This window comes from Eptesicus fuscus, chromosome 15, assembly GCF_027574615.1.
Source record: "Eptesicus fuscus isolate TK198812 chromosome 15, DD_ASM_mEF_20220401, whole genome shotgun sequence".
Classification (NCBI taxonomy): Eukaryota; Metazoa; Chordata; class Mammalia; order Chiroptera; family Vespertilionidae; genus Eptesicus; species Eptesicus fuscus.
In genome coordinates this window covers 30,433,178-30,455,539 of record NC_072487.1, presented here as the reverse complement: position 1 = coordinate 30,455,539, position 22,362 = coordinate 30,433,178, and the positions used below count along the sequence as shown (strand labels likewise).

Sequence of the window (22,362 nt, the reverse complement as noted above, 5' to 3'; positions counted from 1 at the left end):
ACTAGTAGACACAAAGTTTTTTTTCAGGTCTAAGTCAGGGAGGCATGCATATGGTGGAACTGTGGGGGGTTCTGGATTTAAAGTCACAGAGACAAGGGTATAAGTCCTGGCTGCAACCCTCTCTAGTTTTGTAATCTGTGGGCAAGAAGCTTCTCTATTAATCAACTTCCTCAAATGTAACATGGCGTTAATAATAATGATGAAGATGATGATGATGATGATAACAACTGCCACCTTATAGAGTTTTATGGATTGGGTGAGGTCATTCATGTGAAATATCCGTGTGTTAGTTGCATAACATTTTAAACATGGCTTATACTCAGTATATGTAGACATTTTGATGATGACAGCCATTAGGTAAGTCTAGCCCCAGGGAAAATGAGGCAACCCTGTGGATAGAAACCTGAAAATCCAGGAGAGACCAATGGAAACTACCTGCAATGAAATCTGAAAAGAGGCAACTCTACTTGGGTTCCATCGATTCCAGGTCCAGGGGAGCATACATAAGATTCCAACAAACTTATGTTGATTTATAATAAAAATGATAATAGCAATCAATATCAAATGGTAGGTTTAAATATGAACTGGGATACAGGGACTCAGTGATAAACATTCAGTATCAGTTCTCAACCCAGAATGGACTGGATTTGGAGAGAGTTTTGGCTTTCTTAAACTGGCAGATTGTGACAGGTGGCTTGCTTCTGTGACAGTCACCCCTCAGCTGGCTGGAAGGCTCAGTCCTGTTGCTAAGAGCTCAACCCCTTCCCTTCTTCTCCCTTTATTACACTTCATCAGAAGCACAAAGTTCCAGAAGTGGCAACCTGTGGTGGATCTCTGTCCCATTGCTTGTACATAGTAGGCACTCAAAGAAAAATTTAGAGTCAGATTGGTTGCTGATACCATTCTCTTGCTTCTTAGTGCACTGTGGTTTCTTCTTGCAAATCATCAAGTTCTTTTCTGCTATGACTCACACTAACAGAAAGACTGATAAACTATTTTGTCAGCAGTAACTGAAAATGTGTTCTTTTCGTTTTTACTTAAAAGTGCAGTGAATTCACTAACACTGAAATCAGAGCCAAGTCTGAATGATGACAGAAGGAAGTGAAGCATTTTCTTACAGGACTAGCCTGAAACTTGCTCCTTCCCTTCTTATTGACCAGACCAATGATTATAAATGTAGCAATAATTATAGGTTAGACCCGGTGTTCTGAAAAATGTATCCACATGCTTTGAAAACACTGTTCACAAGAATTACAATGACCACTAGTCATAAATGATGTTCAACAGACAGTCACATTTTTAATGAAGACCAAATATGAAATATCTGGAAAATTCACTAATTAGATAAAATTGCCCTCTCTTTCTCTACGATGGTACCCCTATGCATTGTGTGTGTGTGTGTGTGTGTGTGTGTGTGTGTGTGTGTGTGTTGGGGGGGTGGTTACTTTGTTTACTTATGTGAACGACAAGAACTTTTATTACCTTCTGAGAATTTGAAACTATTGATACGGGAATGGGCAAGGGGAGAAATGACATAATCAGATTTTTATTTCTCTTGGGAAGCTGGGTGTGTCAGTTCACTGGAGTGTTTTTGTTTTGTTTTTTTGTGTGTGTTTTTTTGGAAGTTGACTTTTAATAATAAAATCCAGGGGGGAGGGCAGAGGGAGTGCAGCCGGCGGTGTGGTGTGCTGCTGCACCAGGGTCTGCGCTGGCTACACAAACTGCTGCTGCTGCTTCTTGGTGGCTGCCTGGCTGGCAAGGTCCTTGGCCTTCTCTGTAGCTGCCAGTGCCGTCTCCTTTGCCTTCTCCTCGGCTTCCTTGGCTGTCTCAACAAGGGTTTTGGAAGGGGCCTCACCTTGCAGCTTGGCCAAGGTGCATTCAAAACCCTTCATGGACTTGGTCACATTGCTTTTGAACCGGGCGAGACCAAATTCCTGGACAGCTCTGGAGACCCAAGCTTCCCAGTGGATTTTGGTCCAGCCGCTGTTACAGTAAACACATCGTTCCTCCACCACCATCAACCGGGCGTGGTTGATGTTCCAAGTGAAGGTGGTCATGGCCTGGTTCTGTGGGTCCACAATAGAATCCTCCAGGATGTACACCGAGTGAGCAACGTTGGCAGGAAATAGTCGCTCGGCCCAGGGGGCATCCTGTTGGTCTTGGTCAGGAGTCTCCGGGACAGGAGCTTCTGGTCAGGGGTCACCTCCCGATGCACTATGTCGTTTGCTATAGGGATTCGGGTACCGCTGCCAGAAGGCAGCGAACACTTGGTCCCGGGAACTCCAGAGCACGCTGTGGCCCAGGAAATACTTCACCATTGTCCCAGCCGGGCGGGGTCGGCACTGGAGCAGCATCAGGGGTGCAGAGCCCAGGGGGCACGCCTGCCTGGCACCAGCTCAGTCACTGCCCCACTGCACCCCAACAGCAGCCGCCGCCATGAGGAGTTGTTGGCTGCCCCTGGAGTTTTGATATAAGAGAATTTTTTTCTTTGGAATTTTTATTCCAAATATGATAAGTTATTGTTTAGATCATTTCTCTGAAGTAGACTAAATCAGATATCCTCTATAATAAAGATGTAATATGCAAATGGTCATTATGCTGTGAAGCGTAAGGACGGACCACGTAATGACCAGATCACAGATCAGCAGGAGGGTGGGGTGGCTGAGAGCTACAGGAGGGGGCAGGGCAGCAAGCTATTGAGGGGGGAACTGGAGGGAGCTACAGAAGTGCGGGACAGCGGGCAGAGAACTCATGGAGGGCGGCATCGAGCTACTGGCGCATGGATTCGTGCACAGGGCTACTAGTCCTATCTAATAAAAGAGTAATATGCAAATTGACTGTACCTCCACCACACCCACCAGCCAATCAGGAGCAAGTATGCAAATTAACCCAACCAAGATGGCTGCGGCCATGGAGAGAGCAGGAGGCTTAGGTTTCCCCGGCAATGGAGGAAGCCAAGCTTTCTGCCTGCCCTGGCCTGCCTTGCCTCTGCTTAAGGCTGCAAAGTTTCAATTATAGAAGATAAATAAATCCCAACAAAAATGGTGGCAGCCACGGACCTGGAGAGAGCAGGAGGCTTGAGTTTCCCCTGGTGATGGAGGAAGCCAAGTTTCCACAGCCCTGGCCTGCCTTGGCCTCTGCTCAAGACTACAAAGTTCAATTATAGAAGATAAATAAATCCCAGATACCAGGGCCTCCGCTTGGGTCGCCGGGGGGTGTGGCCAGCCTGCAAACCACCACAGGTCCCTCGCCCAGGCTGCCCCACACCCCAAGGGAACCCCCACCCTGATCCGGGACACCCTTCAGGGCAAACCAGCCGGCCCCCACCTGTGCACCAGGCCTCTATCCTATCTAATCCTAATAAAAGAATAATATGCAAACTGACCATCACTCCAACACACAAGATGGCTGCCCCTATGTGGTCAAAGATGACTGCCCCCCATGTGGACACAAGATGGCCGGCACAAGATGGCCTGCAAGGGAGGGCAATTGGGGGAGATCAAGCCTGCATGGGAGGGAAGTTAGGGGTGACCAGGCCAGCAGAGGAGGGAAGTTAGGGGCGACAGGGCCTGCAGGGAAGGGCAGTTGGGGGGGACCCAGGCCTGCAGGGGAGAGCAGTTGGGGGGGACCAGGCCTGCAGGGGAGAGCAGTTAGGGGTGACCAGGCCTGCAGGGGAGGGCAGTTAGGAGTGATCAGGCCTGCAGGGGAGTGGTTAGGGGGTGATCAGGCTGGCAGGCAGAAGCGGTTAGGGACCATTAGAAAGGCAGGCAGGCCAGCAGTTGAGAGCCAGCACTTCTGGATTGTGAGAGGGATGTCTGACTGCCCGTTTAGGGGAGTCGGACATCCCTCGAGGGGTCCCAGATTGGAGGGGGTGCAGTATGAAATAAAAACTGTCATGTATGAAATAAAAACTGTCATGTCAGTATCTTTGATTTTGATCCAGCAGTAAATTGGGGATTAAGATGTAAGATTTAGTATTGCTTTTCCCACACTTTCACCTCCTGCCTTCTCCCCACTCCTATGATTTTAGGCTAGAGGGCAGAAAAGTGGGAGAAAAAAACTGGAGTATGGCCTTTTTACACTCTCCCTTGTTTTTCAACCATGGTTCCCTAATAGCTGTTATTTGCTGAGAGCCTACTTTGAACTAGGTGTTAGATAAATCATATCTTACTTAATCCATAGAATTCTCAATCAAAGCGGCTATTATTGTCCTTATTTTTCTGATGCGAACACTGAGGCACAGAGATTGTAAGTGTGAATGGAGACTGATTTCAATACAGTTCTATTTAATTCTGAAATGTCTACTCTTTCCAAACATAGAATATGTACTGTGTACATATTTGATCACTTCTGATTCCTTCATTCCCACACCACAGAGGACATAAAACCCAGGGCCTCCTCAGTTCCCTCTGAAACCAGGCTTAACAGAAGAGAAGGGAAGACCTAGTTTTAGGAGAAAAGAAAGGCAAATAGAGATGAGGCCAAGGAAAGAAAAAAAAAAAAAAAAAGAAAGGATATTTGGGAGAATTTGTGGAGAATGGGAAAGGAAGAATTAAATTCAAGTCCTGCAAAAAAAAAAAAAAAAAATCAGGAATGTCCTTCTCACTCAGGCTATTTTATATGGAATATTTCCTAGTTTTTTTCACTGGAAGTTTCTCAAAAAATGAATATCTTGTGCTAGAATTTTTACAATTTTGTATTTTAAGGAAATCAGATAATGATGATTTAGCCATGATAGGAGTGAATAAAAGAGGCTCAAGTTACTTATGTCAACCAATCCTTTCTGACCCTTTATTATTTCCCTCCTCTTTAATTTATTCTCTCCATTTCCTTCTCTTTTACTCATACCCTCTGACTGCATTCAAGTCAATAACCATTGTGTACTTAAGACATTGTGGGGTGCAGTATAAAGAGAAAGTCATTGATCACATAATAGGAGGAAATAAGAAGCACACACAAATAATTTTGATCCAAAAACAATGGTATAATTGAATAGAGATAGAATGTACTGAGTATCAGTACATTCTATCAAAGAGGATAAGGATATCATAAACTAATTCACTCTGAGGCTCTGGTGACAAGTTAAAGTGTGGCCGAGGTGAAAAGAGCTGGTGGTGGTGGTGGTGGTGAGGTAAGTGGAGGTTTTTATGCCTCCATTTCAAATCTTAATTCTCATAAAACATATATTTATGTATTATTTGTTCTGGTAGCCAATCCCGAGTCCTGAAAATTGACTTTATTTTATATTCTTTCTTTATTTTTTTAATTTTACTCCTCACCTGAAGATATTTTTCCATTGATTTTTAGAGAGAGGGAAGGGAGGGAAAGACAGAGAGAAATACTGATGTGGGAGAAACACCTTGATTGGTTGCCTCCTGCACAAGCCACGACCAGGGCTGGGAAGGAGCCTGCAACCGAGGTATGTGCCCTTGACTGGATTCGAACCTGGGACCCTTTGGCTTCAGGCCGACGCTTTATCCACTGAGCCAAACCAGCTAGGGCTATTTTATATCCTTATTGGTTATTGCTAGTGTAGAAAAACTAATAAATTTTACTTTGTCTCTCTTGAATCTTGCTATATCATTAAATTATTTTATTAGTGCGAGTGATTTTTCAGTTGATTCTCTTAGATTTTTTGTTATATTTGCAGTTAATAAGTCCCCCCACCAAAAAAAAAAAAAAAAATACTTACCTTTTCTTTTCTTCTCTTAATTCATTATCTATGAACTCTAGTACAATGGTCAAAGATAGTGATGTGAGTATATCCTCTTATTTCTCTAACAGAAATGCTTGCAATGATTCACCATTAAATATGATGTTTACTTTAGTTTTCTGATTCTCTTTACCAAATTAAGGAAGTATCATTCTCTTTCTGGCTTGCTAAGAACATTTTAAAAAATTATGTATGGGTGTTGAATTAATAAAAACACATTGGAAACTATTGAAACGTTCAAATGGTTTTGCTCCTTTAATCTATCAATATAGTGAATTATATTAAAATACACTAATGAAAGTATATTATGATAAATGTTACTTGGTTATGTTGTATTATTCTGTATTATTCTTTTAATACGTTGCTGAATTCAATTTGCTAGTATCTTACTAAGAATTTTTACATCTCTATGTATATGTGAGATTTGTCTGTGATTTTATCCCCCTTCCCATGCTGTTCTTGTCTAATGTTTTGTAATGAGGCAATGCTAATCTTGTTGAATGCATGCCTTTTCTTTTTCCTATGATCTGGAGCAATTTAAATAATTCAGGAATTATCTGTTCTTTGTGAATTTGATAGAACAGTCTGGGACTGGTGCCTTTTAGGGGTAGTAGATAACATAACTTTTTCAATTTAAATTATAGTTAGTGGCCTATTCAGATTTTCTGAACTCTTCTTGAATCCATTTTCATCAATCACATTTCTATTGTAGCAGACCTCAGTAATTTTTGCTTTTTTAACACTCTATGTCTTTTAGGAAGCTGTTCTCCCATTTATAGTGGTCCCAGAGTGACTGTCAGTTTAGGTGCCCTACCCATCATTTCATCACAGGGATGGACTCAAGATCCAAATAGGGCCAATTGGAATCTTCCCCTGGATTGATATATAGACATCAGAGGGGAAAATTTTCCTTTCCCCCACTTTAGTTCTTTAAAATATATATATTATTGATTTCAGAGAGTGAAAGAGAGAGGGAGAGAGAGATAGAAATATCAACAATGAGAGAATCATTGATCAGCTGTCTCCTGCATACCCCCTGCTGGGGATTGAGCCCACAACCAGGCATGCGCGCTAACCAGGAATAGAACCATGACCTCCTGGTTCATGGGTCGATGTTCAACCACTGAGCAACACTGGCCGGACTCCCACTTTGATTCTTAAAACTAGGAAGATGAGATTTTGTGGCTGTAGGTGGCCATTTTCTCTGATACATGGATAGAACTTGCCTGACCTGAGAGAAGCCGAGCTTATTCAGATTTCTTTCGTTTTTATCTAATGTCTTTTTACTGTTCCAAAATCCCATCCAGGGCTCCTCTTTGCTGTGACAGTTTCTCAGACTTCCCTTGTTTTTGATGACCTTGACAGTTTTGAGAAGTACTAGTCAAATATTGTAAAATGTCCCTCTGCTAGGAACTGTCTGATGTTTTTCTCATGATTTTAGGTTTTGAGGAGGAGGACAACAAAGGTAGTATCATTCTCAAGGGTACATATTATCCACATGGTATGCTAATGCTGATGCTAACCTTGACCATTGGTTGAGGTAGTGTATGTCAGGTTTCTCAACTATAAAGTTACTTTCCCCCTTTCCACTCTGGACTCTTTGGAAGGAAGTCACTGTGTGCAGGCCACACTTAAGGAGAGGGGAGTTATGTTTCACCTCTGAGGGGGGAGAACAAATCAACACAATTTATTTTGAATTCTTCTGCAAGGGAGATTTGTTTCTTCTTCTTAATTAATTAATTCACTAGTGTATTTATTGAATTATGATGGGCTCATGGATATACTTTGGGTTATAATTCAATATTGCTTTACTTATTTTGTTGCTTAAATTGTTCCAGTTTTGGCCATTAGGAGATCTTTTCCTTGATGTCAGTGTCCTTTCAACATACCCTTATTTTTGTGATTTTGTGTGTGGGGGGTGGGGGAAGGTAGCACTTCCTTACTCCCTGCCACTGTAAGAGGCTCCAGGCTTATCTCATCCATTTCTTGTTTCAGACCTAGAATGAGTCATTTCTCCAAGGAGCCCTGCTTCATTTGATTGTAGATTAGTGTTAGAAACTAATATTTGAGTGCTGGAAGTTCTTGCTGCTACTGAAGTGTTTCTAGGCCCTCTCTGCTGATGGAATAAGAAAATATATGTGTTTAGATAATCTGTGTACACACTCATAAGTAAATCTTTCTATTTGTAACCGTTTACATTAAACTACACATGAACTCATAGTAATATCTCTAATCTATTTCCACATGGATCATTCTAGCTTGCTTCCCTTGCTTATCTGTCTGGACTCCCACCACCCTCCATTCATTTCCTTAATTGTTCAATCACAGTATACAGGTATAACAGTATCAGAATTATTAACCCATCCCCCCTGGAGTATAATTTTAACAACTAGAGTCCAGTGTTTACATATAGTTTCTTTTCCTTTTATTTTTACAGACTCTACTTATTTTCAGAGTTCCTTAGGTCAGTACCTTTCCCCCATCTGCTTCAGCGAAGTTGTTTCACAGATTTGTAATACAGCAAATGGTTTTGTCACATTCTGCATAATGTCCTGGGACTTCCTTGACCTCCTAAATGATTTTTGTAATTTGCACACATTAAGACTCACTCTTTGTGCTGCATAATTCAATGGGCTTTGATAAATGCATAATGTCAAATATCACAGTTACAATATCATACAGAATAATTTCACAGCCCCCAAAGTCCCCTGTGCTTTATCTACTCAAATATCCCTCTATTCCTCTGGAACTCCTGATAATTTTTATTGTCTAGTTTTGCCTTTTCCAGAATGTCATATTAGGAGTCATATAGTATGTAGCCTTTGCATACTGGCTTCTTTCATTTAGCAGTATGTGGTTAAGATTCATCTGTGTCTTTTCGTGTTTGGTAGCTTAGTTTTTTTATTGCTGAATAATTTTCCATTGTATAGGTAGGTGTACCACAATTTGTTTATCCATTCTTCTCTTGAAGGACATCTTGACTGTTTCCAATTTTTGGCTATTATGAATAAAGCTGCTGTAAATATTCCCGCTTACATTTTGTGTAGATGTAAGTTTTCACTTCAGTTACGTAAATAACTAGGACTATGACTGATGGGTTGTATGATTGGACTGTGTTTACCTTTGTAAGACACTGCCTAACTGTGCTCCAAAGTACCACTTTGAGAGTCCCCTGGAGCTTCCTTCTTGACAGCCACCTTGGTTCCTTGAGGCTGGAACTGGCCTCTCTTTGCCTTGTCCTGCTGGTCGCTCCAGGCCCTTGAGCTCTGGCCTTCCACGTCATGCACTCTGGGGTGTGGGCTGGCTTGGTGAAGGTGAGGGATACATTGGAGGAAAGTAAACTAGTGAATGTTGGAATAACCTGGTGGCTGTGCCTTCTTGCAGGTTGCTCGGATGAAGAGGGATGGTTGTGCCTCTGTGGGTTAGAGTCAAATAAAGCTTAGATTACCCATTATTTTTGTGCTGTCTGTTAAGGATCCTGTACACACTGCTTGTGTCACCAGGCCTTGTGGCAAATATGAGGGTCTATGATCTTGGAATCCTTAAGTTTGTCTTGACACCTTGACATTTTGGGGAGTTTGATAATGCAGAGTTTAATTGCAATTAAATTATTTTGGATCTCTTTCCTCACACTCTCTCACCCCCAGCACAACTGTGGTTTAAAAACGCAATTACACAGTCTTTAATCTTTATCCTGAATCCAGTTGGTAGCAGTATGTTTTCAGAGGCTATGCCTATCGGGTGTGTTGCTGTTCGCTCATTCAGGCTCTTTATCGTGTTTTTCATAACGTATGTATCAAGGCAAGCTTAAGTAATTTTTTTCAAGCCCCAGTCAAACAAACAAACAAACAAAAATACCATTTTTCATTCCCATCAGTAATATATGTGTTCCTCTTACTTTGCATTCTCATCAGCATTTTGTTATCATCAGTTTTTTGGATTTCAGCTATTCTGGTAGTTGTGTAGTAGACGTCATTATTGTTTCAATTTGCAATTCCCTAGTGACAAATAATGCTGAGCATCTTTTCATATGCATTTTCCCCCCATTTGTATATTTTCTTTGGAGAGGTGCCTGTGCAGGTCTTTTGCCATTTTTAATTGAGTTGTTTGTTTTCTTACTGTTGAGTATATTTTCTTTTGCAAATATTTTCTCCCAGTGTGGTTTGTCTTCTCATTCTTACCCAGTGTCTTTTACACAGCAGGCATTTTTAATTTAATGAAATCCAGCTTACAATTATTTATTTCATGGATTGTGCATTTAGTGCTGTATCTAAACCAAATTCATGTTGATTGTCTTTGATATCTTCTAAGAGTTATATAATTTCACTTTTAGGTCATATATTTTGAATTATTTTTTATGAAGGATATAAACTGTATTTAGATTCTTTTTTGACATGTGCATATCAAGTTGTTTCAGCACCATTTATTAAAATGACTACTACCTTTTCTCGATTGTATTATCTTTCGCCTTTGTCAAAGATTAACTTACTGTATTTCTGTGGATCTGTTTTTGGGCTCTGTAGTCTATTCTATTAATCTTTGTTTATTCTTTTGCCCACCACACTGTCTTGATTACGATAGCTTTAGAGTAAGTCTTGTCGTCAGGTAGTGTCAGTCCTCTGACTGTTCTTTTCCTTCAATGTTGTGTTGGCTATTCTGGGTCTTTTGCCCCTCATATCCTAAGAATCAACCATTTAATAATTTTCTGTCCCATTCTCTTCCCAATCTCTCTGGGAATTTCATTTCATGAATATTATATTGCATGTAAACTGAGGCTCTATTAAAAATTTCAGCTTTTTTTGTGTGTGTCTTTCATCACATTGGATAATTTCTATTGATTTGTCTGTAAGTTTATTACCTCTTTCTTCAGAAGTCTGTTAAGTCTATCCAGTAAAATTTTTATTTCAGATATGTACTTTTCTGTTGTAAAATTTCCACTTTTTTTAAAAATAATAAATTCCTCTCTGCTGAAATCTACATCTGTTCACTGATTATATCCACTTTTTCCTTTTTATCCTTAAATATATTTATGCCAGCTGCTTTAAAATCAACATCTATAACTCAACATATGGGTCATTCAGTGCCTTTTTCTATTAACATTTCTTTTTTTTTCTTTATTATAGATCAGTATTTCCTGCTTATTTGCTTGTTTAATATTTTGTTCTTTAATTGTGCTGGACTTGTGGATTATATGTTGTAAGGGAGACTGCATTGTTTCATCACCCTTTAAAGAATGTTGAAAGAAAAAAAGATGTTGCATTTTGTTGTGTTAGGCAGTTAAATTACAGAGCTTTTTGGTCCTGTCTGGATTGGTTTTACTCTCAGTTTTGAAATAAGTCTTAGGGCATGACTCTTATTCCAGGGTGTCCTCCTTACTTCTAAAGCCTTTCTGGGGTTTCAGCTGAATAATTTAGTTATTAAATATAGTTTCTTAACACTGGATGGGGCTGGAAGCCAAATATCTTCAAGCACTTTAACTGAAAGTCGCACAACAGGTTATCTCTGCTAGACTTTGTGGAGTCACTTCTTGCATTTGTGCATCCAAAGTTGCCAAGGACTCATGCTAAATTCCCACTTAAATTTATGTCTTCCCTCATGCCCAGAAATCTTTTACTTCTCCAGCATTCGGGAGTTGGCCTGAATATTCCAACTCTTCAGAGGTCTGAAAGTATGATTTCTACTGTCAGTTCACTGGCACGCCTGTCATGCTTGGGTGCCCCACTTCCTCATCCCACAGCAGGAAGTCAGTGAACTTGATCATTAGGTTCACCTTGTTTATATCCTGTCCCAAAGATCACAGTACTACGCTGCATGCTGTTCAATGTCTGAAAACAACTGCCTCCTCTTTTTTATAGCTGCTTATGGCAAAAGGGCAAATCTGGCACTGTTTACTCTTGTTGTGGCTTTTATGAGAGTGGACTTGATGGGTCATATGATAATTCTATGTTTAACATTTTGAGAAATTGCCAGACTTTTCTCCATAGTGGCTACACCATTTTACATTCCCACGAATAGTGCACATGGGTTCCAGTTTCTCCATATCCTTGCCAACACTTGTCATCTGTCTTTTTTGCTATAGTCATCATTTTATTTAGACTGCCTGAGCTGTCGATTTGTAAGGTAGTTCTCTTAAGTTCTTCTATCATGATTCAGTAAATTACAGTTATTTATCAAAGAACTGTACTTCAGGCATTAGTAGTAAACGAGATAAACTTGGTCCCTTTCTCCACAGGGCTGACAACTAACAAGTCAACAAAATTTGTGACTTAACAGTTGCGTGGCTTCTCAAAGGAATAGCAAGATCAGCATTAAGTGGGAACTTTTAGAAATACAAATTCTCAGGCCCTAGCTTAGGTTTGCTAACTCAGGATCTCTGGGACCTAGAAATCCGTGTTTTTACAAGCCCTTCAAGTGATTCTGATGTATGTTAAAGTTTGAGAACTACTGTTTTAAAACATTCTAATGCCTCAGTCCTGACCTCCAAAGCTTCTGATTTAATTGGTCTAGACTCTAGAGCACTGCTGGAGAAAATATAGTAACCTACATGATTTTAAAGTAACCTACATGATTCTAATATGCAGGTAGAGATGAGGAGCTGGGCTAGAGGGAGTAGAGAATAAGTTTGGAATTATTAGCAGATCCAGATGAAGCAAGGCTTTGAGAATTCAGCAGGTAAATCCTATGGTCTGATTTGTGTTTTAAAAAGATGTCCCTTTTTATTTAAAAAAGGTGTCTCCAAGCCAAAAGGTGGAAAAACCCAAATATCCATGCACTGTTGAATGATTAAACAAAAGTTAGTTTGCAATTATACAAATAAATGAGGAAAGTTGCTGTACATTACAGGGAATTATTTCTAGGGTATATTTTAAATGAAAAAATGTAAGATGCAGAGCACACAAAAAATGTAAGATGCATAGTGGTCTATCTTTGTGTAAGAGAGGCATATAAATGTTGGTTTATATTTCCAGAGCAGTGGAAGTATAACTCACAATCTAATAAAATTGTTCTCTCTGTGGGGGAGCAAGATTTGGGGAGGCAAGGCGGAGAGAGGCAGAACTTCTGTCAAGTTGTTTTGTTATATGGTGTTGACGTTGGAACTATGTAAATGTTTTATATATAAAGTTGAATTTAAAAAGAATAAAAATAAATACCTATAAATTGAAACAAATGGCCACAACTTTTATCAAGTTGATGCCAAAACTACACAAAGAATATCATTACTAGAATGTGCAGTTTTTGTTTTTGTTTATATCTCTAGTTGGGTATATTACATTCAGTAGTCTTACTGTTTTAAATAATACTGGTATTGCTATTTTTTAAATATTATACATCTATTATAGGATAAAGAAAGCAAGTGATTATGTTAATGTTAAAACCAAGATTTTCCATTTAAAAGAAAAAAGGCACATATAAAACCAGAAAAATTAAGTAAACATCTGTATTCTTCACTTTGAAATGGAAATACCAGTATAATTTATTTTTTTCTTTAAAAAACCAGTACATGCTTCCTAACTTTATCCTAATCTTCCTAACTCTGAAAGTCCTAAAAGCAATAAAAATGCAGTAGCAATAGCATTCATAGTATTCAAATTGTTTAGTTTTAACCAAAAGGAACCTGGGTTCCTTGGAAAAAATGATTGCAAGTTTAGGGTAAGAAATGTAATAAGATAAACTTGGAACCTCTCATTGTACCAGGAAACAAGCAAGCTATCAAAGACTAATGGGAAAAATCTAGACATTAGTAAAATAACAATAATTGCAACTCATTGACTCACATCTGATATGTAAAATTTCAGAATAATGCAAAACATAACAAACAAACTCATGGTTCACTACTGAAGGTTACTAGGTTACCCACTTATCTGTAAAAAGAAAGGCTCAAGCATTTTTCCTGCCTTTCAAACTGTATTTCAGGGTAACCAAACAATTGATGAAAGTTCTTTATGGAAGAAGTCCAACTAATAAATGCAGAGGGAATGATAGTAATAGAAAATCACCAGTTTGCAACCCTTGTGAACCTAAGAACCATGTTTGTCAATGCATGTTAAAGCTGTAAAGTGAAAAGTTAATGGAGAATTTTATAATAGAGGGATCAGGCTGACACCACCCAATAAACCTTCTGATCACTTTGGCATCTATGAAAGAAATGACCAGACATTACATGTCTTATGATATGATAGGAAATACATGCATTACCTGAAGTATTCTTAGCTATGATAGCAATATTTAATCTAATTAAATGTATTTATCGATTTGCCCTCCAACCCGCCCCCACTGACATACATACATACATACATACATACATACATACATGTTAACTGAGACCAAGAGGAAGCAATCTGCCAAATCCAAAATGTCAATAAAATCTATAGGACAAATCTACAAGACAAATGACTCAGTACCTTCAAAACTCTATGATATAGGAACTAGTATATTTGTACAATGGAATATTATTCAACAATAGAAATTACTGCTACAGTGTGGATGAGCTAAAGTGAAAGAAGCCAATCACAAAGGACTAAATATTGTCTGAGTCCATTTATTTATTTATTTATTTATTTATTTATTTATTTAGAGAGACTTTATAGATACAGAAAATAGAGGATGCTTACAGCTGGGGCAGATGACAGGACTTGGGAGATGATGAGTAAGGGGTAGAAAACCTAGCCTTCATCATAGAAAGTTTGAAAACTCTATCTATATAGTGTAAATATTCTCAATTTGGTAAACAACGTACCCTATTCATATGTACCATGGCTATATTTTTATCATCTGTTAGGTACACTGAGGATTTCTAATCCTTTTTCCATGAAATGTTTTTTTCCTAAATGTTTTCTAGCCCAGTTATGTCACCTCAATGAAATGAAATGCCTTAATGTAAAAATTGTTTGGGGCTCAGAGCTACTAGAGTTTGGTGCTTTCAATAGCAGTAAGTTGAACTGCTTCAGGGGTACAATTTTCCTTCAGGGAAGCTTTCCTGAGATTTCTGAATTAGACTCCTAAGACCTGACTTGCCATTATCTCACCATTGCCTTTGGTTTTGGCTTTTAGCTTCCAACTTGAAGCTCCAACTCTTTAGCTCATAGGTTTCTTTTTCTTTCTTTTTTTGTTTGTTTGTTTTTAAAATCTTTATTGTTGAGAGTATTACAGATGTCCCCCTTTTCCCCCCTACTGTCCTCCTTCACCTGATTCCCGCCCTGCCCCAGGCCTTCACCACTCTATTGTCTGTGTCCCTAGGTAATGCATATATGCATATAAGATCTTTGGTTAATCTCTTCCCACCTCACCTACTCCCTTCCCTCTGAGATTCGTCAGTCTGTTCCATGTTTCTATGCATCTGGGTCTATTTTATTCATCAGTTTATTTTGTTCATTAGATTCCTTGTTCATTTATTTTAATTTTTAGATGCAATTATTGATAGATATGTATTTATTGCTATTTTATTTTTTATATTTTACTAGGGGCCCAATGCATGAATTCGTGCACCTTGAAAAGAACTGTGGTCCTTGAGGCTGCGGTGGGCACAGGTTGTGGGTCTCAGCCCCTCCTGTTGTGGCCCCCGGGCCCCCTGGCTGCCAGTAGCCCCACTCCCGCCACCACCACTCCCACATGCTGATGGCGTCGGCCCTGCTCTCATCCGCTGATGGTGCAGAGCGATTGGGGCCGGCGCCAGCAGCGGGTGTGAGCAGTGGCTGCTGCCCCGATTGCCTCTCAGGAGCAGGGGGAGGTGGAGAAGCCCTGAGGGGCAATAGAGGCCAGCAGCTGCCACTCACACCTGCTGACAGCACTGAGCGATAGGGGCCAGCGCTAGGCGCTGGCAGTGGGTGTGAGTGGTGGCTCTGGCACCAGCAGCGGGTGCGAGCACCAGGTGGGACCACGGCGCGCAGGAGCAAAGAATTTTCAGTAACCACTAGAGGCTCGCCTCAATGACAGCTACCAGCGCCCTGCCTTGGTCTGGAGCCCCTGCTCACCTGCTCCACCATCCCGCTGTGGCTGACGCCCGCCATGTTCTACATGTGACCCCAGGTGGTCAGCGCACGTCATAGCAACTGGTTGTTCGGTTGTTCCGCCTTTCCGTCTATTTGCATATTAGCCTTTTATTATATAGGATTTCTTTTTCTTCTTCTTCTTCCTCTTCTCCTCCTTCTTCTTCTTCTGCTTCCTCTTCCTCTTCTGCTTCCTCTTCCTCTTCTTAAAGAACATTCTTCAACATTTCATATAATACTGGTTTGGTGGTGATGAACTCCTTTAGCTTTTTCTTATCTGTGAAGCTCTTTATCTGACCTTCAATTCTAAATGATAGCTTTGCGAGGTAGAGTAATCTTGGTTGTAGATCCTTGCTATTCTTCACTTTGAATATTTCTTGCCACTCCCTTCTGGCCTGCAAAGTTTCTATTGAGAAATCAGCTGACAGTCATATGGGTGCTCCCTTGTAGGTAACTAACTGTTTTTCTCTTGCTGCTTTTAAGATTCTCTCTTTGTCTTTAATCCTTGGCATTTTCATTATGATGTGTCTTGGTGTGGGTCTCTTTGAGATCCTCTTGTTTGCGGTTCTCTGAGCTTCCTGGACTTGTAAGTCTATTTCTTTCACCAGGTAGGGGAAGTTTTCTGTCATTATTTCTTCAAGTAGGTTTTAATATCTTGCTGTCTTTCTTCTACTTCTGGCACCACTATAATGCAAATGTATGTATGCTTGACGTTGTCCCAGAGGCTCCTTACACTAGCTTCATATTTTTGGATTCTTTTTTTTTTTTTTTGATCTTCTGATTGGGTGTTTTTTGCTTACTCATATTCCAAATAGTTGATATGATTCTCAGCATCATCTACTCTATTGTTGATTCCCTGTAAATTATTTTTCACTTCAGTTAGTGTATCTTTCATTTCTGACTGGACCTTTTTCATGTCTTTGAAATTCTCACTAAAATCCTTGAAAGTCTCACTAAGTCCCTTGAATCGGTCATTAAGATCCTTGAGAAATCTTATAACCATTGTTTGGACTCTGTATCCAGTAGTTTTCTTGTTTCCATTTCATTGAGGTCTTTTTCTGGAGATTCCTTCTGTTCTTATATTTGGGACATATTTCTTTGTCTCCACATTTTGGTTGATTCTATGTGTTTGTTTCTATGTATTAGGTAGAGCTGCTATGTCTTCCGGAATTGATAGAGTGGCCTTGTGTAGTAGGTATTCTGTAGGGCCCAGTAATTCAGCTTCCCCAGTCACCTGATCTGAACACTTCAGGTGCACCTCTGTGTGCACTGTGTGCACAGTCTTGTAATTGAGCCTTGAATGCTGTTGGCATCCCTAGGAGGAATTCACCTCCAGGCCAATTGGCTGTGAAGACCCACGGCAACTACAATGGAAGAGCTGCTGTGCAGGAGACACTCCTATGGAGCAGGACTTACTGCAGTGGGGCTTCAGTGCTCACTGAATCTGTCCCTTGAGTGTGTCGCTTGTGGATGTGTAGAGTTGTAATCTGATATGGTCTGAAGCTGTCTACTTGGTGCACTGGTTCTGGGGCCTCCTGGGAGGTGCAATGTCAGCCACTGCCTTGGGCCACCCCACAGGAACTACAAAGGTATCTTCAGATGGCTAATACTTATATTGGGCTTGGAAGTGCCCAGGTGAGGCCAAGCTGTGATGCAAGGCAGGCTGGTGCTAGTGCTGGGTCTTGGACCTCTTATTGATAAGTATGGGGCATTCTGACACCAGCTGCTGCTTGTTTGAGAGATTTTAGGAATGTCTGAAGCCTGAGCCATGATAGGCTATTCATATGGGATAGCTACTGTAAACAGCTTGGGAGGGGCTGCAAATTTGGTGGTTTGGTCTCAGGGAATCACCAGAATGGAGCAAACAGTGTGAGCCACACTGATGGAAACTCAGATATGGCTGCCAGTCACCTCTGCTATGGGGGAGGTCTCAGCACAGGAACAATGACATCTGTGAAGCACCACTGTCTGGTAGAAAGCTGCCCCCAAGTTCCTGTTTCAATATCAAACAATCCAGCTCTTCCCCATATCTCCCTGAATTCCCCTCCCCCCAGCCGTTGCCCCAGTGCTGAAGCCCAGAGGGATTGAGTCTGAGTAAGTCCATGCACTGGCCCTTTTTAGAGGGACAGCCTGGGTCTCTAGCAGCCTCCCTGCCACTCAGCCACAATCCCCCTTGGTTTTTATAGCCTGAAATTGTGGGGACTTCTCTTCCCAGCTCTGGAACCCTGGGCTAGGGGTCTGGTGTGGGACGGGAGGCCTCCACAGCAAAGTTATTCCTTTCAACCAAAATCATGTGGGTGTCGGACCATCCTATTCCATGTCTCTGCCCCTCCTGCCAGTCTTGATGTACTTTCTTCTTACTTCTCTAGTTGTAGGATTTCCATTCAGCTAGACTTTAGGTGGTTCTGAATGATGGTTGTTCTGTATTTTAGTTGTAATTTTGATGTGGTTGTGGGAGGCGGTGAGTACTGGCATTTACCTATGCTGTCATCTTGGTTCTCCTAGTAGTAGTTCATAGGTTTCTACAATAACTTTTCCCATTTTACCTTCCTACCTCTCATCCAGTGTTACTTGGAATCATGCCAGAATTTTTAATTTTTTCAAACTCTTCCCTTGGGAAATTCAGCAAATACCTTTCCCTCTCTTGGGAACATTGCTTCTTTGTCTTTTTCTGAACCAAAAGTATAGCAATTTGTTCTCTCACTTTGTTCCAGGCAGCTTTAAAATAACATTTGTTAATATTTGCTATAAAATTTCTATGTGCAAAGCCGTATGCTATTTGCTTGATACACATCTCACTGAGAGGTAGGTTTGTTATTATCTTCACAGGGTCACACAGAATTGTAGAACTGACAAGTGGCAGAGCCAGGATCTTACCATAGATAGTCATAGAGTCCAACTATGAAGTCCTTTCCATTCAGGTTTGACAAATACATCATGTTTTTATGAAAAAGTAAGATTATTCTTTCTGGTTTTTTTTTTCAATACCTGTAAGAAAACACTTAATAATAGTCTTTTGGTGAAGGGATAATTTTGGCCTCAGAAACAAAATGGCTGTGAACTTTCAGCTGAATTTTTTAAGAATCAATGAGACAGATTATGTTTTTATAAAGTTACAATTCATACCTTTTAGGCTCACATCTTAAACATTCTTCGATCCATATCTTTGAGAGCACTTTCAGTAGTTTATCCACATCTAGTTAGCACTTTATCAGTTGGAAGTTAAACATGACTAATATATAAAATGTTAAGTAATCAGTCTTGGTACCCATCCCTACGATATAACCAGTATTAAAACTTCTTCATTTTCTACAATAAAAGAACCATTTAGCTTTCTAATTTCATGTTTAATATCAGTTCTTTATCCTTGATGTAACTTGCTTGAGAATCCTAAGTGCTGCTTCTAAAGGATATCTTTTGATAATCTTATTAAAGGTTTATTAAAACATAGAGAAATGGTCCTGGCTAGTGTTGCTCAATGGTTAGAGTGTCAGCCCAAGCACCAAAGGATCATGGGTTCAATCCCAGATCAATGTGTCTCTCTCACAGTGATGTTTCTCTATCTCTCTGTCTCACACTTTCTCTCCTCCAATGGAATAAATATCCTTGGGCGAGGATTAACAACAACAAACATAAATGTTCTTTTGTGCTCTTTAATTTACATTAAAAAAATAAGATGACTTTTCTTGTGTGGCTTTGGAAGAAAATTAATGATGTCAGATTTCTGTCCCTGCTTAGCATTTATTTCTGTGAATTGCTAGAAGCTTTAAAAACTTAAAGTTCTTTCATCTGGGGAAGGGGATATTGAATTTACAATATCTATTTGGATATTGCCAACCCCCTCCAACATGACAACATAATTCTTTACATATCTATTAAATAGAAAAAGGTAGAACTCCAAAGAAGAAAAATAGCAAGAAAAAAAACAACCAAAAGACATTCTTGGTTAATTTTCCACTAAATTATCATGAACTGTATCTATTCCTTGGCCTTATGTAACTAACACCATGTGGCTTCCCTGGGGAAGGGAAAAGTCAAGGTAATTTTGGATCCAGTTAGCCAAAGAGATTAGATTGATTCTAAAATATATATGACCCAGACTTCTGAACGCTGTTCTTATACCAATTTGGTAACTCAAAGAGAAAATTATCTAGAATCTAAGCTTACAGGGAAAAACAAACCTTGAAGGACTAATGAACTATGGGGAGATATTTCAGTCTGGGAAGTGCAATTACTTTCAAATGAACTTGGATTTGAGAAATTAAACTAAGAGAAATAAAAGGATTTTCAGATGTGTCATCCTAAAATGACTAGCCATTTAGAATTTTTAACCTAAAACTCTCCTTTTCAAAGAAAAATACAAAGGAGATGGATATGTAACTTCAATTCAGAGAAAATTGTCACGGAATATCCATTTAAAAGATATGCAAGAGGAGATATATATTCAACAATAAAGAATTTAAATTTTAAAAAAAATGTAAGAATGAGAGGACATAGGAAAATATCAAACTGTTGTCTATCTAGAACCAAACAGAGTTGATATGGGGGGTGAAGGCAGAGAAAGAATTCCAGCCCAATGATGTATCATTGCTATGAATTGCTCTCAAAAAGCTGGTTCACAAGATTCCAGGCCAGAGGACGGCTTTAACGGGAAATTTGAAAACAGCCCTACTCTCTACAATTAATGCTGTCAGCTCATTCTCTGAGTAAATGTGGCAATATAGTTTCAAAGTGAAATAAAAACACATAGGACAGTGCCTGGCACAGAATCAGTATCCAAAGTCTTTTCCTCTTTTGGGGGTAAATGGACAATTAGGACACTTTTAATCTTATTAAAAGATATTAAATGGTGATGGAAGGAGACTTGACTTGGAGTGGTGAACACACAATACAATGTACAGATGATATATTGTGGAATTGTACCCCTGAAACTATATAAATTTATTAACCAATGTCACCCCAATAAATTCAATAAAAATTAATTAATTGCTTTTTAAAAAGCTATTAAACTTACGAAGTACAGTGAAGGGGGTATTTTCAGATTGTGTCATATCCCTGTTTTCTCTGAGGATACAAGTGACAACCAGGGAACCTAGAAAGAGTCTCTGACAGAGTCTAAATATCAGACTAAGAGGTTCTAGTTGGTCCTTCATGGATTTTGTGGTTTTGTGTGTGCATGTGTGTTCAGGACCTAACAGTACTCCATGTCATCTCTTTCCTTTTTAGCAAACCAGTTCAACATCTTACTTTATACCAGGTTCTGTCCCCAGCATTGGGATTAGAAAGATGAATAAGACTTTAGAGTCTAGGAGGGACAATTAGACGTAGAAAGATACCACCCAGGTTTGATAGTGTGATAAGTATAATAATCATGATGCAAAAGCAGCCCTGGCATGTGTTGCTCAGTGGTTAGAGTGTCAGCCCGTGGACCCAAAGGGTTGTGGGTTCAATTCCCAGTCAAGGGCACATACCTCAGTTGCAGGCTCCATCTCTGCCCCAGTCGTGGCGCATGTGGAAGGCAACCAATCAATGTGTCTCTCTCACGTGGGTGTTTTTTTCTCTCTCTCTCTGTTTCTCCTCTTCCCTTCCACTCAGTGTAAAAATCAGTGGAAAAAATATCCTCGGGTGAGGATTAACAAAACAAAATAGTTAGAAGCAACAGCTGGAACAAAGAGAAGTTCTTTTAATACTTGGACTTCACACTAATCCCAGGTAATCCCTTTTATTGAAAAGGTAACCTAGAAATTGTTAATAGCATCATTAATAAAATGTTGTCCTTGACAAAGGTATAGTTAAAAGCCAAACCCTGCATTCTATTCTAATACGTACTTCAAAACAGAATTAACTCCAACCTGAAATATCAGAAATACTGATGAAAAAGCTTAATTATTATAGAATTGTTTAAACCTTTATAGCCTTCAACACACATAACTTTGTTACATGAGCTAAATAATCATTTTCCTGAGAACTGATTAGGAGGGAAGTTAAGAAGTAAATTACTCAATGTGCTTGATTTTAGAAAGTTATCAGTTACCTCTGAATCTTTCTCTAAGAAATCTGTATTAGTTGTCTAGCACTGCAATAATCCTACCTAATAAGAGACAAATATGCAAATTGACTGTACCTTCGCTATGCCGACGATTGGCCAGGAGGCACGGGGGGGTGGGACTCGGGGTGGCCGGGGTGGCCGATTGGGCCGGCGGGACGCTGAGCTCGCGTCGCCAGCGGCGGCACGAGCTCAGCGTCTGCGCCATGGCTGTGCTGCGGCACAGAAGGGGCCTCTGGGACTGCGAGCTCACGTCCCGCCGCGGACCATCAAAAGCGGGGGAGCTGGGTGCCTGGTGCACCAGTGGACAGGCACCCAGCTCCCCCGCAATCGAAAGGGAAAGCGTGGGAGCTGGGTGCCTCTCCGCTCCGGCACCAGGACTTTCAGAAGCCTTCGCCGCTCCGGAGGCTTCTGAAAGGCCTGGTGCACCAGCAGACAGGCACCCAGCTCCCCCGTGATCGAAAGCGAAAGCGTGTAGGGGACCCTACACATGCATGATTTAATCATGCACTGGGCCTCTAGTGCTAGATAAAAAGCAATAATAAAACTTTAATAAATTAATACAACAATAAATCTTTACCCAGCTCATGAGTCTGTGAGATTCAGCTGACATGAAC

General features: G+C 40.2%; 1 pseudogene; it reads right to left on the bottom strand.

Moving 5' to 3' along the window:
- Positions 1–1,712: 1,712 nt before the first annotated feature.
- LOC103289148 (PRELI domain-containing protein 1, mitochondrial-like) lies at positions 1,713–2,318 on the bottom strand (annotated as a pseudogene).
- Between the last annotated feature and the right edge of the window lie 20,044 nt (positions 2,319–22,362).